The sequence below is a fragment of the Zingiber officinale genome, chromosome 6A, assembly GCF_018446385.1.
Source record: "Zingiber officinale cultivar Zhangliang chromosome 6A, Zo_v1.1, whole genome shotgun sequence".
NCBI lineage: Eukaryota > Viridiplantae > Streptophyta > Magnoliopsida > Zingiberales > Zingiberaceae > Zingiber > Zingiber officinale.
In genome coordinates this window covers 97601607-97613168 of record NC_055997.1, presented here as the reverse complement: position 1 = coordinate 97613168, position 11562 = coordinate 97601607, and positions in this window count along the sequence as shown.

The window sequence follows — 11562 nt, the reverse complement described above, 5'->3', positions numbered from 1 at the left end:
TTTATGTGGGGGGAGGCTCTATACACTGCATGCCATGTGCTAAATAGAATCCCAATGAAGTCAAGGGATAAAACCCCATATGAGCTTTGGAAAGGCTGAAGGACAAGTTTGAAATACCTTAAAGTATGGGGGTGCCTGGCAAAGGTACTAGTACCTGAACACAGAAGGAAAAAACTTGGTCCAAAGACCGTAGATGGTATCTTCTTGGGTTATGCTCAAAATAGTATTGCATATAGGTTCCTGATTATTAAATCAGAAATTCCTGGAATAGATGCAAATACTATTGTAGAACTTCGCGATGCTACATTTTTTGAGGATATATTTCCTATGAAGACGAGAACACCTCAATCTAGTATTCCTACTAGAAATGAGCCTTCTTCCGTATAGGTCCCACTATTCGTAGTGGGTACACCTTCCTCAAGTCACTCTAGACTAGATGAATCTAGTGAGTATACAGAACCAAGAAGGAGCAAGAGGCAACGTGTGTCTACGGATTTAGGCCAGGACTTTATCACCTATAATATAGAAGGTGATCTTGTGACATATAGAGATGCTATGACTTCTCTTGAAGATAAAAACTGGAAAGAGGCTATTAAAAGTGAAATGGACTCTATAATCTCTAATGCCACTTGGGAGTTGGTAGATTTACCTCCTGGGTGTATAACTATAGGATGTAAATGGGTGTTTAAAAGAAAACTAAAACCTAATGGGTCAGTAGATAAATTCAAAGTCCGCCTAGTTGCTAAGGGATTCAAACAGAAAGAAGGGATTGACTATTTTGACACTTATTCTCCTGTTACCAGAATTACTACAATCCGAGTGTTAATAGCATTGGCGTCCATATATCATCTTGAGGTCCATCAAATGGATGTCAAAACGGCATTCCTCAATGGAGATCTTGAAGAAGAGATATATATGGATCAACCTGAGGGATATGTAGTTTCTGGAAATGAGAACAAAGTCTGTAGGTTAGTCAAATCTCTTTATGGTTTGAAGCAAACCCCAAAGCAGTGACACGAAAAATTTGATAGAGCTATGTTATCATTTGGCTTTGAAATGAATGACTCTGATAAATGTGTGTATGCTAAAATGAAAGGTGATAATTGTATTATCTTATGTTTGTATGTAGATGATATTCTACTGTTTGGTTCTAACATTTCTATTATTAATGAGACTAAGGCCCTCTTAAGTGGTAAGTTTGATATGAAGGATATGGGTTGTGCTGATATGATTTTAGGGCTGAAGTTGACTCGTTCAACTGATGGAATAGCAATTTCTCAATTACTCTATATTGAGAGAGTATTAGAGAAATATGGCTATAGCCAAGTTAAATCTGTAGTCACACCCTATGATCCTTCAAAAACTCTCCACAAGAATAAGAGTGGTGTGGCAGTGTCTCAATTAAGATACTCACAAATAATAGGTAGTCTAATATATTTAGCAAATTGTTCTAGACCTGATATTTCTTTTGCTATATCGAAATTGAGCAGGTTTACCAGCTGTCTGGACAGAACACATTGGGATGCATTAGATAGAGTACTCAGATATCTGAAAGACACTAAATCCTTGGGCTTGTGGTATGGGAGATTCCCTGCAGTCCTGGAGTGATATAGTGATGCCAGTTGGATAGCTGACACTGCTGAGTGTAAAGGCGTTACTGGTTATGTCTTTACACTTGGAGGCGGTGCAGTTGCTTGGAGGTCTGTTAAACAGACGATTATAACCCGTTCTACATCTGAGGCAGAATTGTGTGCTTTGGATACCACAGTAACTGAAGCTGATTGACTTAAGGGTCTTCTTTATGAAATTCCCTTAATGATGAAGCCAATACCTTTTATTTCAGTGCACTGTGATAATCAAACAACAATAGCTCATATTAGAAGCTCCAAGTATAACCAGAAACAGAAGAGACATGTACGAATAAGATTGAAATCTATTCGTGAGCTAGTGTCTCTTGGAGTGGTGTCATTGGACTTTGTAAGTTCAAAAGACAATATTGCTGATCCACTCACTAAAGGACTTGATTCTAAGAAAATCAAGAGATCCAGTAAGGGAATGGGACTGAGGCCTGTCCTGGTTTCATCTATAGCGGCAACCCAACCTATCTGATTGGAGATCCCAAAAAGTAGGTTCAATGTGGTACAAACAAGCTATAAGGGTGAAACGTAAGCATCAAATTGATTGAGATGTAATCTCATAGTCTCTTCCCTGGATAGATGCTTGACTACTAGTAAGGATGAGCTTAGGAGCTCTTAATGAGTTCAAGGTCTTAATGACAGGATGTTTGCAGTACATCCTTGGAAAACTCACCTATGTAAGTGTAACTGTGAGGCCGTAGTGTGAGGGGTCTAGGCAACTCTCCTTAGCACTTATGAAACAAGATTCGGTGGCATGGCCGTAATGCACCAACCCAGAAGGATTCAACCGTCGCCAGTGAAGAGTTGTTACCAATTGATCTTCACATATAAAAGGTTTAAGATCAAGACTCTGTTCTCTTCAAACCTATGTGAATAAGATTGGTGTACTTAGGTGAAAATTCAAACCGGAAGGTATTTTCACTGAAAGCTCATTGCAACCAAGCCTCAGAACATATTTTTGTTTTTGACTAAAATGATTTGAATTTGTGGGGGATTGTTGAATTTTGTTTTAAATTCAAAGCATTTTTTTTGTAGTGTTTTTAGTCCCACATTGCTAAGTGGAGAAGCTTGGAAGGGCTTATATAGGAAGCCCTTCCATCCTTGCTTAGCAATGATAAGAGGACCTACACGCATGCGCGGGCCAAGCCCAAATCGAGTGGATTTGGGGGGTTCGAGCCGGAAATCCATAAACCGGACGTCACGTGCACGATTAACGCGCGCAGGGGGGGTGCAAATCCCCAGCCCGTGGGCCTTACGCTCACGGGCGGCCCGATCTGTTTTTGCTGGTTTGGTTCAGTCTGAACCAAACCAGTTTGGTTTCCAGTTCTGGTCCGCGTGAGGATGCGAAACAACTCATCCGCGCGTAAGAAGAGGAAACAGAAGCAAAGTGTGCGTCCCTTCCTCTGCACTGCTTCAAGTGTATAAATACACTTCCTTCTCAACTCATTCCAGAAAGCAAAACATTCCTTCTCCCTTGCTTTCTACTTCTTCTTCCTTCTTTCTGAGTTCTGAGGCTTGGTTCGCGATCTGAGGTTGAGTCCGAGTGCGGTGCTCGTTTTGGAGTGCACCTACGAGCGACGCGAGCGGTTGTCGGATCTCGGGAGGATTTTACCGGAGAGCCTCTGCACCGTGGGCGGCAATCAATTCTCTAAAGACAGTCGGCACGTCCGACGCTTCGACCGGAGATATACAATTTCTTAACCCTTATGTTTATTGCATGCTCGTCATTTATTGGTGCAATTATAGATTACTGTATTAGCGTAATTAGTTCTATTTCAATTTCTACAGTAAGTGTCCTTCCATGATCTATTAAGCATCTATAACAACATACAAAAAATTACTTAATCAAAGCTATGGTTTTAATCAAAGCTATGGTTTTCTAGGTACTTATATACCAAAATCCGATTTTCTTCATCGACACAGCAATTGTGCAATTTTACAAGGTTTTGGTGCTGTACAACAGATATAGTTGTAATCTCGGTCAAAAATTAGCCCTTTCCTTGGTAAGATATCAAGTGTTTCTTAACAGCTACTTTTCTTCGATTGCTCAGTGTGCCATGCGTGTTAGCCAATTTGCTTCAATTGGTTTAGCTTATTATTGTATAGATAAAGGTTTGGTAATTTAGTGTAAAAATACGATAAATAATAATTTTCACTTCACCATTAAATTATTGACCAATATGAATTCCTTATTTCATTTAGGTAATAATTTAAATGCACAACGCTCTTAAAAAATTAGTTAACCATCTAAATTATGTAATTGTGTCAACACAGATGATACCAGAGAAGCAAACTTATTATACACTAAACAAAATATACTTACTTTAAACACAAGGCCAAAACCTCCTTCTCCCAATATGTTAGCAGGATTGAAGTCTTCGGTTGCAGCCTCAATTCAGCATAACTAAAGGGGTAAGGTTTCACATCTAGTCCTTTTAATACTACAGAACATTTTGCAAAGACATCTAAGATGTTAATTAAGATATGGCTACATAAGCAATTAATATGCCGACAAGTACCTTTAGATTGTTCATTTATCCTTTTCTGTCTTTGAAATAACATAAAGGTTGTACATATAGCGAAGAACACAACAACAACAACCCCAGCCAAAACACCAGCAATTAAAGCCTTATGCTTTTGACCATTTTCAAGGCTCGCTGGGAGTGGCTTCTTTGATACATTGAGTTTAAAATATGTTAGTATCAGTCCTAAGAGTCAATTATAAGATGACTGACAAGGGACCTATTGTATCATATTTTATTAGTAAAAGATAATATTTATGATTATTATATTTACTTTAGATCTGTGCCAATTGAATAGGTATGATAATATCCTAGAATAGTAGATTCGAGTTTACAATATATCAATTTGTTGAATTGATAGTGAAAGACTGTAGATATATATAGAATTCTACTTTTAACTATTCCTAATCAAACATTAATATACAAGGACAATATTAATGCATTGAGATTAGCATACAAGTCAACTGATGACTTAATCTCACAAGTAATAGATATAATATATCAAGTTGACACATGAATATATATTAGAGAATATGTACTATGATCATGTCTGAAAGCTATGAAGATGGCACGCTGGGCAGGTGCCTGTACTGTTAATTAGGAGAAGAGTTTGAACTGGAGAAAAAACTAATGAGCTGGAGCAAAAAAGGGTTTCGAGCGCCTCCTCCCTCTTTGCACACATGGAAGAGTAAGCCAATAGAATGTTAGAGCGAGAACTAGGGAAGAAGTCTCTAGTTTGACACTTCGATGCTCAAGTCAGTATAGTGGCCAAGTGGAAAGAGGAAGATGAACAGTAAGCGTGTAAGCGTAAGTGAGACTGCTATCAAAGCGTGTAGTATATAAAATGTATTGCTTTGTGTGAGTGTCAACCAATAGACAAAACCCCCTTTATGTACCACCTCTCATTGTAACACCCCACCCTCCTCGCTACTAGTCTATGAGGGCGGAGCGCTACTAGACTACTAACTTTACTTAACTATCCTTGTTCACATGTTGATAGAAATTCCTAAAACTCTCAGAGAACTCAAAACATACAATTAACTAGCAGCGGAAGACTAAATGACTCATCTAATACATTCTACTCAACTCTTTGTTAATAAATTCTTATGCTAAATCTCAAGGCTTCTATAGTCTAGGCATCACACATCCATCCGCACCTCCTTGTCACCTTCCTTTACTATAGCTTTTCCTTTCCTTTATCTGCAGTAAGAGGAAATGCATCTATAAGCAAAATTGCTTAGTAAGCGCTATCTAACTCACAAAACTCGAATATGCATGTAACTGGAAGAAGTCTAAAACTGAATGCTCAGAAAGAAATACTACTCATACTCATCTACTAATACAAGAACAAGACATGCTGAAATGCTAAACATGTAAAACTACTCATGCTTTTCTAATAGCAAAGAACAGTAAGCTAATCTAAATAACATGCTAGCATAAAAGAAAACTCAGCTTGCTGATTTTAAAACAAAGTGAAACTTAATTCATCTGTTCTAAACTTATTCTTTAATTCACTTATTTAAAACTTATTCTTTAATACTTTATACTTATGTAAAAATTGCTTTACTTGTTCAAAAACTTATACTTATAATACTTCAAAATAATAATCAACTTCTCTTGGGCCCGGCAACTGTGCTTTTACTTTTGTAACGACCCGACCTATTTGGCGGCCCATTTGGCGACCCTCGGGTCGTCGACCGTCGACCGTGCCGTTACTACTAGGTTATCTAAACCTAGGGACGACTATGGGAGCCCAACCCAAGGACAACTGAGAGTCCAGCACAGTGCCACTGATAAAAGTAAAATACTTGTTATCTTTTAATACTTCTAATATATAATGCCTCGGTATTTTCTTTAGCACCTTGTGTGCCAAATTCCCTAAAGTCTTGACTTTAGGATCTACTTAAGGCCTTGGCCTTTTTCTTTCTTTTCTTTATCTTTCTTATACTTTTCTTAAACTCAAAATACTGATAGGGAACTCAAAATTTGTAATTGAAATGCTTAATGAAAAATCTACACTGCAATGCTTAATTAAAATCTGCATTATAAACTTACATAAAAATCTGCACTTATAAGCTTAATTAAAATCTGCACTATAGGCTTAATTAAAATCTGCACTATAAGCTTAAATAAAAATCTGCACTATAAGCTTAATTAAAAATCTGCACTATAGGCTTAATTAAAATCTGCACTATAAGCCTAAATAAAAATCTGCACTATAGGCTTAATTAAAATCTGCACTATAGGCTTAATTAAATTCTGCACTATAAGCTTAATTAAAATATGCTCTATAAGCTTAATTAAAATCTGCACTATAAGTGCTCATCATGCTTCGAATTCAAGAAGAACAAAGGTCCGAAACTACTCCTATTGTAGGTGAGAAGCACTTACCTTGATTCTTGGACTCACAACCGAACAAAAAGGGCTTCTAGGACCTTGGTCGGCCGCCGGAGACGATGCCCTAACTCCCTTTCGTTTTTTGCCCGGGCTCCACCATCGTACGCAGAAGAGAAGGAGAGAATGGTTTAAGTCACGGGAAAACAGAGCATCAACTTATCCCTTTTTATAACTTAATATTTCTGTTAACTCCTTAAATAAATTCGCTATCTTTTCTAAACAGACAAATCCAACATCAACTTATCTCTTTTATAATCTAATATTCTGTTAATTATCTTAAATAAATTCGCTACTTTTTCTAAACAAACAAATCCAACATCAACTTATCCCTTTTATAATATTCTGTTAACTATCTTAAATAAATTCGCTACCTTTTCTAAACAAACAAATCCAAGATCAACTTATCCTTTTTATAATCCAATATTCTGTTAACTATCTTAAATAAATTCACTACCTTTTCTAAACAGAAAAATCTGTTTGCACACCTGGTCAACCGAGTTTTAACCGAGTCAAAGGTCATGGGTTCAATTCTCGGCTGGACATTTTTTGTCGAAACTTCCTTCGTTTAGTAAAAATACCAAACGACCTCCAAAAATTACATAAAAATACTCTAAAAATTTCTAAAAATCTCTAGAATATTTCTAAAATATTTCTAAATATTTTTAAGAACTTTTAGAACTCCTAATGAGGAAAATTGGATCGTTACACTCATAACCTCGGTAATCGTGAGGGGACGAAGAATGTTGGGTGTCAGAAGTTGTTGAGTAAAAGAAGACGTACAATCTGAGATATATATAATCATCGTCCAAGGAATATTCTGTTACCCATATGTGCGTCGCTTTTGTAACGTTCGCCATTAATGAGACGGTTAAAGGAATATGCTTTCATAATGTGTCGACTAATGGAATGCGTATAGTCACCTTCGAAAAAGATTCCATTGAATGCATATGTTAAAAAGGAAGAATATACTTTGACAAATAGTTGTTACATTCAGACAGGTTATTGTGATTCTCTGACAATGTTGTCCTCTGAATATATCTCGGCCGAATCTTTAGCCGACCAGCTATATATTATCCTGGCAGATTGATACATAAGCAGCAAGGCACTAAGTCTTGTAAGACTTTCCGACCTCTGGGTCTCTTGGCTATATATTGTGATGCTGATAATCTGATATTTAAAGCTATAGAGAACTGAATCCCCTAGGCCCGGTCGATTTTATGACTGACTGGCCATATTTAGGGATACTCGCTTTTAAAGAATGAGGAATTGAGTCCCGAGAGATCTTATTGGTACTTTGAGCCAATCATCCATATGTTGAGAGGCTCATTCCTGAAATGATAACATGAAATCTGGAAGTCCAGATGGATTTACACTGAGAGTTTCCTTGCATATTTACTTTATGTAGGAGGTACATATGCTGAGCCCTGTAAATCTAACCCAGCACTATAACCAACCGACTATATGAAGGAGGATGGGTACATGGAAAGTGAAGACTCATAGGTTCGACCGGCTGTTGGATTAACTAGCTATATACTGAGTCGTTGTCGTAGTGGAGAGCTATTTCGTATACTCAACTGACTATTATGCCCGATCGACTTTGTGGTAGACCAGTCATCTTTTAAACCCGAGCGACTCATAGATGACCAACTATATACTAGGTCTTAACATAGGAGTGATGCACTAGGTCTCTTGGGTCCGATTGACTCGTGGGCCAGTTGTCCTTGGATCGAAGGCCTTAGCACTGGGTGGGGAGCGAAACCTTATTGAGAGTGATACGTTGGTTGCCACCTCCTATTGACTTTGACCGCCACCTCATCTTGACTTTGACTACCACATCATACTTGGATCCGCTCATAACATCTCATATCATACTGAATTGACCCTCTATGAGAATGTTTCATGGATCGTTATATGAGTGTCATAAACATTCTCATAGTGACTATTAGTATAAATAGTCCTTAGACCTGAAGTTACTACAGTTCCTTACATAAAGAGTTATGTACTTTGGTATCGATAGACGTTATACCAGTAACAAGGTGGACTATAAAGTCGATCACTGGGCATGCAATAAGTTATGCGGAGGGATATGAGTAATGTAGATGGAATCTATCCCTTCCATCTAATAGAAGTGATATCTATGTGTCCTTTGATTTAGTAGGGCTACTAAAATATATGGTCATGCTCAAATAAATCAGTATAAGATATTGAGTCATTTGGTTAAGTGAGTCTATTTGAATATCAAGAAATACAAAGATTGATAAGACGATGACACGGTCTATGTCTCATGGATCAATCTAGATATCGAGGATAAAAGGATTAAGTTATACAAGATAATAAACACAAACAAGTTCAGTCGAATCTTGACATTCTCCTCACATGAATAGCAATGATGCATTACTAGATGTCACTCATTACTTGTATATCTAAAATAGTCATAGAAACACTGCCAACGTCACGAGAACCTAATAAGTCACATACAAAGAGCATGTTGATTTAAAGATTGATTTATTTTATAGTTTCGAACCTTAAGCTTATTGGATTAATAAGTTAATCTAATTAGATTAATTAGTTAATCCATTTAAGGACCAACCCAACTATAGAGCCCGCTAAGAGTTCTTCTTGAAGATGAAGAGTTCTTCTTGAAGGTGAAGGGTTAGTAAGATGGTGAAGAGTTAGTAAGAAGGTGAAGAGTTAGCTTCTTCTTCCTTACCACCTTAAATACCCATTACTAGCAAGAAAAGGCATATTTTTCTTCTTTACCTAGCCAACTTGAATAGCCATCTCAAGCAAGAAGGTGTGGTGGTGTGACACTTGTTGGAGTGTATACTGAAAGCCTAAGCTTTGTAAACATTCATTATGTATAAAGAATCACATTTGGTCAAATTGTCTACATTTGTTTGTAGTTGTTCATTTAATTTATATTTTAGATAACATAGTATGTGGTGTCATATGCAGAAGATGATGTTATCAGTACCTTATAAATTATAAACAGTAGCTCACGACCAAAATGGAAAGGAACAAACCATTAGAAGGTCGTAGTGTAATTAGGTATTAGTTTATCTTGACTATATAATTATACTAGTACACTCAGAGTGTATTGAGTAGGACCATTTGAGGTCATTTCTTTTATACTGACTTTATAAAGGAACAAAGACCTCGGTTATTATGGAAGTGTGTGCTCTTAATCCTAATATAATAACAAGCACATATATTTGATATTTATTTCTTTAATTTATAAATGGGTGAGATTTAGTTCGATGAATCAATAAGCCCGATAAATTGGGAAATGGTATCACTTATAGTGTGTGCTGTTGATTATAGAAGGAAACTGTGTCCTAGAGATACTAGGTTGATAATGTCCTCAAGAGGAGCTCTTAAGGATTGTCATGTTAAACCCTGCAGGTGGACCTAGTCCGACATGACAATAAGGTTGAGTGGTACTACTCTTGGACTTAGATATTAATTAAATGAGTTGTCAGTGACTTACTTAATTAGTGGACATTCGATATCTTAAACACAGGGAGACTAACACACTCATAATAAGAAGGAGCCCAAAAAAAATGTAATTTGGGATTGGTGCGGTAGTTCAATAATAGTTCTCTAGTGGAATGAATTATTATTGATAAAATTAAGTTGTGTGTTCGGGGCGAACACGGGATGCTTAATTTTATCGGAAGACCAAAACCAATTCCTCCTCTCGGTCCCTATCGTAGCCTCTTATTTATAGAGTACTATACCCACGTTCTATACCCACCAATAGGGGGTCGGCCAAGCTAGCTTGGGAACCAAGCTAGGGCCGGCCTAGGTATAAGATTGGGTGGCCGGCCCTAGCTTGAACCCAAGCTAGTGGGGGCCGGCCAAATTAAATTAGAAAAGAAATTTAATTTTAATTTTTATTATATGGAAGATATAATTTATTAAAGAGAATTAAAATTAAAATATCTCTCTTGTAAAAAGATCTACAATAGATTAAAGAAAGAGATTAGATCTCTTTCCTTATTTGTAGATTGGTGAGATATTTTATTTTCTCTTTAAAAATTATTCACATGTTGTAAAATTAAAATTATGAAAATTTCTTTTTATTAACCATGAAGAGATTTTTGAAGAGAAATTTTAATTTTAAAATTTCCAGAAACAAATTAGGAAGTTTTAATTGTTGATTGAAACTTGTCCAATTTGTTCTTCATGATGTGGCCGACCACTTGAATTTAATTGGGGAAATTTTATTTTATTTTTCTCAATTAAATCATGTCAAGTAAATTAAGGAAATTTTATTGTAATTAAATTTCCTAATTTGCCTAGACCAAGGAATATAAAAGAAGGGGTGAGGGTGCCTTCATGAGAGACAACCTCTATTATTTCTCTCCCTCTTTTGTTCCTTGGTGTGGCCGACCATCCTTTCCCTCTTTTCCTCTTGTGGTGGCCGAACCCCTGTCTTTCCTTGGAGCTCTTGTGGTGGCCGGATACTACTTGGAGAAGAAGAAGAAGAAGGAGAGGAAGCGAGCATCTCTTGGAGCTTGGTTAGTGTTTTGATTTTCTTCCTTGGTGAAGCTTCTTTCTTTGTGGCCGAACCTAGCTAGGAGGAGAAGAAGGTGGTTGGTGGTTTCTCATCTTGGAAGATCGTTGCCCACACAACGTCCGAGGTTAGAAGAGGAATACGATAGAAGATTAAGAGGTCTTTCTAAAAGGTATAACTAGTAATTTTTTTTTCCGCATCATACTAGTTATTTTTGGAAATAATACCAAATACAAGAGGCTTACGATTCTAGAATTTCGAATATGTTTTTCGATGTTGTGTTCTTTTGTTTTTCTTTTCCTTGTGATTTGATTGTTCTTTTCGGTTAACCTAAAGTTATTTTAGGAAATTAAATATTAACTTTCTATAAAAGGTTTTGTCTAGTCGGTGGTGGTTGCTCCCATATCCAAGAAGGCCATGTGCCTCGCCACGTCAGTACTGGGAACCGATTATGGAAATTAATATTTAATGGAATTAATAACTTAAGGTG